Genomic DNA, 5,504 nt, shown 5'->3' with positions numbered 1-5,504 from the left:
CGCAGGGGCGCATTGCCAACCACCGCTCCCAGGAGCCTCCGCGCGGTGCACCACCGCTCCCAGGAGCCCGTGCGCGACCGACCACAGTTCCCAAGAGCCCCCGCGCGGCCTGGAGCACTGTGGGAAGCGTGGTCCTTTCCGGCGTGCACCAAATCGCTGGCTTGTTTGGTTGGTAAAGTCTCTGGTCCTCAGAGGTTATATGTTGAGCCGCTGCTTGTTGTGCAAAGACCAAGTGTAATTTGGAACGACCTATGGGCTTGTTTTTGGTACCAGGGATCGAACGCGGGTCCTTGCGCTTGCGAGGCAGGAGGCGGAACCACTGAGCTAAATCCGCAGCCCCGCCCTGTGGGCTTTTAAAGAGAGTTCCCTACAGAAATAGTGGGTGAGAGAGCGTCGGAAAGGGACGTTCTGGGTTTGATTGTAGTGTAGCTGACGAGCTGTGGGAGCTGTGAGCGTCTCATCTGGAGAAGCCTAGGGGTAGACAGTGATAGGGGCGGTAGAAGGCGACCGACTGGTTGGGTCCCTCCTTCAGAAAACATAGTTCTGCATGAACCTTACGGGCCACGAAGAGAATACAGCAAATGAAAAGTTAAATTTTATTGATTGAAGAATGGAGAACTTCTCTGAGGACCAACAAGTACACAGGCAGTCAAAGCCTTGGCCTTGGGAGGGCTCAGGGTTGCTTTTGAACTTCTATGAGATAAATTCTCCCTAGAATGCCTCAGCCTCATTTGAATGCACTTTTGTAGGACATTGGCCTCATCTTGAAGCTCTTTTGCCTGGTGGACTTCTCCAGAACCCCTCTCTCCTCCGAAATAGACTTGTCATCCTATTAGAACTTTAGAAAAACTGTTTCCTCTTGTGTCCCCATTGCTTACCTCAAAGCCACATATCTGTTAAATAAAACAAAAAGTTTAATTTCTTAAAGTATGCTTTTGGATCATGTAAATAATGTTAATTATTACCATTAATAACATCTTTGCTTAAATTTATTTAACATATTTGTTGAGCCCATTGTAAGTGTAAGGTACTATGCTGACCCAAATGTAAGCATGATGCCCTCTGCTCCTTAAGAGGTCACTGACAGTCTGAGTGGGAAGAGACAAAAAACACCATCTTTCTGACATTTGGGCCAGAAGGCAAGACCAACAGTGTGTAGTGCAACCTGCTCTGAAGTTTACCACTCCTGGACAGCACCTCAGCACCATGACTGAACTCTCTGGAGCCTCGCCTCTCAGTCGACCTCTCTGTCCTTCCTTCCCTTCTAGAGAGTCACAGGTACTTTTTTTTTTATTCTTCAGAATCCAGGAAGCCCACAACAATGCCAGTCTGCTTGCCTGAAGAGTGCAGTGCTGTGAGTTGTCCCTCCTCCCCAAAGCTCTGGGTGGGTGAGGGACAGTATTCCCTAACTTTTTGTCAGGTGCTGTGACAAGCAGCACCATGTGCCTTGAAACCATTGCCAGCATATGGGTCCTATTGAGTTCAAGACCAGCTGTTGGACGGGGTAAGTTTCAGACCTTGTAATGAAAGTGGTCGATAAAGCTTTGGCAGGCAAAAAAGTGGCTGTGAAGGGCAACTATAGTTATGTTTCTCCTGTAAATCTGGGAAAGTTCTCTTGAGGGATCTCAGTAAAGTGGACATATTGAACGGCAAGTGGGGCAGATAGTGTTTAGGATCGTGGTTGATGAGCCTAAGATGAGACCTAGTTCTCCCTAGATGCTTACCAGTCTTTGGCCACTGCCTGAATCTGAAGGCAGTTACTTAGGAAGGAGGGTGTCAGCAATGTAGAATTGAAAGCCTGTCAAAGAACTAGTTTCCCACTCCACAGACATTTCAAAACATTTTGGGAAGGAAAGATAATTCAATAAATGGTGTCATGACAAAAGGCCAAACATTGGAGGAAGGTAAAGTTAAATGTTTATCTAACTTCTATGCCAAAATAACCACCAGAAAGATTAAATATAGAATGTGAAACATAGATCCATAAGTGGCCCAGAAGAACACATGGATTAATATTTTTGCAATCTTGGCATAGGAAAGGCTTTCCTAACCTTGGTAAGAAAGGTAGAAACAACAAAGAAAAAGATTATAATACAGTACTTCTGTGTGGCCCAAACACCAGTAAGTGAAATTAACACATGACAAGCTGGGAAAATATTTACAACTGTCATATTTAAAGACACCATAGAAATCATTAAGAAAAAAACCCCCACATTTCAGTAGAAATGTGGCCAAGGACAGCAACATTTTAAAGAAAAATACTCTGATTTACTATTCTGTTTTAAGTGCCAATTGAAACAAAGAAAAATTTCTGCCAAACTACTGAATGGTAGCCTGCAAAGAGGAGTAGTAGAATGGACATTTTCATCCATGTGTAAATTGAGACGTTCATTCTAATTAGAGATTTGACACTACATATCAAAAGGCTTAAATGTCTACATACCACTTGTAGAATTATTTTCCTCAGGAGAAAAAAATCAGGTAATTGTATGCTAAGTGTGGAATGAAAAGCTGTCATGTCCAGCTTTCTGAAATGAGTTATTGGCTTGGAAAAGACTCTCAGACTGTCTGCTCCAGAAACTTCCAAGAGACATCCATGCTCACAGGAAACTGAAGTCTTCCCTTGCTGCTATAGCACTGTGTGGATCATTTAGGTCAGGAATAGTGGTGTGAAAGTCTTCTCTTTTGGAAGCGTTCATCAGAGTAGTCCCCTTTAATGCTTCATTCATATCTGTGTTTACTTCAGTCCCTGTCTGGAAGATAAGCTGCCTAAAATAACCGTTAGCAACTGTACTTAGCCCCTGGCCACAACCACAGCCTATTCACAGAAGTAACCAGCCTTCCTACCATCTCTCCTGTACTTGTGTCCTTTCAGTGCTGGGAAGGAAGTCCCTCTCAGATACCTCCCTGCTCAGCAGCCAGGTTTGACTTACCAGGATAAAGGGGTCTGTGTTTTGATGTAGATCTCTGAAAAGGCTGTTAAACTCTGGGCGAGAGCCACCAGATGTTGTACTTGCCAGGCTGGCTTCTGCTTGAACAAGTGATCTGGTCTGCTGAAGTTGCCTCTGTCCATTTGAGTAAATGTCTTGTGTTTGACCTCACTATCACCTGATTTGTAAATTCAGGGTACTGAGAACTTGGATTTCTTGATTGTGGAGTTCACCATGAATCTGTTTCCTTAGAACTCTCATAATTATTCAAACCAAAATCAATCATCTTACAAAAGCTGTTTGTACCTGCTTCAGGCATTTTGTTCTTGCTAGTGTTTCTGTCGTTTAGCTAGCTGTGTCCTTCTTCAACCTCTTGATGGGTTTGCTTATAAGCCAGAAGCAGGGGTCAGGGGAGGGGTATCACAGATGACACACTAGTGCACACCTGTGTTTCTGGCCAGGGCAGCAGGCTGGCCACCTCTCCCGCTGAGGCCCTAGTGTCTGGTGCTGATGATCCTATTTGGTGTCCCTGAGTGGACCTTGATGAGGACCCCTTGTGAATGTTTGTGGTGCTGTTGACTCACAAACAGGAGGGGTCCTGTGCCATGTGAGTCCTCTCAGAATACACCTTTGCACAGGTGGAAGCTGCGCACCAAGCCCTGCATCTTTGTCTGCTGTCTTGTAGGAAGGATTCTGATAGGTAGCCAGAAGATGAAGATGTGAGTGTAATGGAAGCCAGAAGCCCTTCCTCCCTGGATCCTTTGCTGGTGCTCAGTGGCCTCTTCCCCCACACCTGAATCTCACTGTAGACCTTGGAGCTGGCTTCTTCACAGGACTCCTAGATGGAGTCTGTGTGGGTCTCTGAACTCATAAAATGGCCAAAGTGGACTTGGAGGATCTTTAGGGCAGATGATGCATACTTTTCATTAAAGAGCTGGTTGATCTCCAAAGACATTAAAATAATTGCTCAGGGTCAGTTGTGTTCTCACAAAGTTCAAGTATCAGAAAGTTAGTTTCCAAATTCATATGTTATGGTATTTGGAAATTTTTGGGAGGTCATGAGATCATAAGAGGTCATGGGGGCCCTTGATGGAGTTAGTGGCTTTACAAGAGTAAGAGAAACCATTCTGGTTTGCTCCTTTTTCACCACGTAAAGCCCCCACCATGTTAAGATGCAGCATGTAGCCCCAGCAGAGGATGACAGATGCTGGAGACTGGCCCTGGGATTTCTGAGCCTCCAGGATTAAGATACAGGTAAACTAATGTTTCTTATAAATTAATTGGGCTCAGATATTTGTTATAGCAACAGAAAATAGACTAAGACAACAGTTACCTTAGACAATCCTTGAATGAGCAGAGATCATTTCAAACTTCTATCGTTTTCTATTTTTTGGTACCAGGGATTGAACTTGGGACCTTGTGCTTGTGAGACAGGCAGAGGAACCACTGAGCTAAATCTCTGGTCCTTCAAACTTCTAAATTAAATTTAATTAATTAATTTTTTAAAAATCAGGCTTACTTTTTTTTTTTGGTACTGGGGATCAAACTCAGGTCCTTGTGCTTGCGAGGCAGGTTGCGCAGGCTTACTTTTATTTAATGCATTCTAATGAAATAGTAACAATAAATAAATACTTTGAAAAACAGGCAGATATCCCCCTATATCTGGAAGAAAATTAAGTCAAAGTCATGGTAGGAGGGAGATAACTGCTGATGTCCATGGCTAGACAATTTAAGGACAATTTGGAAATTTCTAAAGCCATTAAAAAATAGAAGGCAGCAGTTTGGGACACAGCTACTTCAAAGGGTAAAACATTTATATTGAAATTGTCTTCTATGAACAGGGATTGATTTGTACCTGTATAGCATGACATTCTTGTCTTTAGCCTTAAAGGAAAAGAGAACATTTGTACCAGTTTGAAATATTTCTGAAATATGGCTCCCTTAAAGTGAATTACTATAGTAGTTATTCATAGTACCCATGCACAGAGTTCATACATGTAGTATACAGGATTTCATGATCACTTGTTTTGATTGGTTTGGTTAGCTGTATAAAATGAGGGATAAATACAAGTCCAATTTGTTTAACAAATTCCTTGGTACATCAAGAATAAAAAATATAAAATGTCCTAAAACAGACTGACTGGTAGGCACGCAGAATTGAAGTCACACCTGTGTCAGCTTGATTTCGCTCCCTTCTTCAGTGCTGTATGGGAAGCTCTTTGAGGAGCTCTTTGCTGGTGCTTGAAGCTTGGAGCTTGGAGGTTAGACCTTTACCAAAGTTCTGATAAAATGCTCCATCAGCCTTTACTTTGATATTTTATTTTTTGAATTTAAATGGGTCAATTGGTCTTGATCAGCCTTAGGAAAGGAAGCACTGCTCAGGAAGGTAGAAATATCTAAGGGAACTTTAAATACCTAGCTACCTCTTCACGGATTTAAATTAGATTGACTTCAGCTGGTCTTAGCAAGGATTCTGTGCAGCATTCCTGAGCAGTCACTCAAGTTTTGGTTCTCTTTAACATTGCTGCATTTGGAGATACTCTAAATGAGATAGGTTTAGACAAAGAGAAACAC

Source organism: Fukomys damarensis, unplaced genomic scaffold (assembly GCF_012274545.1).
Source record: "Fukomys damarensis isolate Sample0158 unplaced genomic scaffold, DMR_v1.0_HiC HiC_scaffold_1, whole genome shotgun sequence".
Classification (NCBI taxonomy): domain Eukaryota; kingdom Metazoa; phylum Chordata; class Mammalia; order Rodentia; family Bathyergidae; genus Fukomys; species Fukomys damarensis.
The sequence above is the reverse complement of the archived record's forward strand: the minus strand, read 5'-3'. Positions refer to the sequence as shown.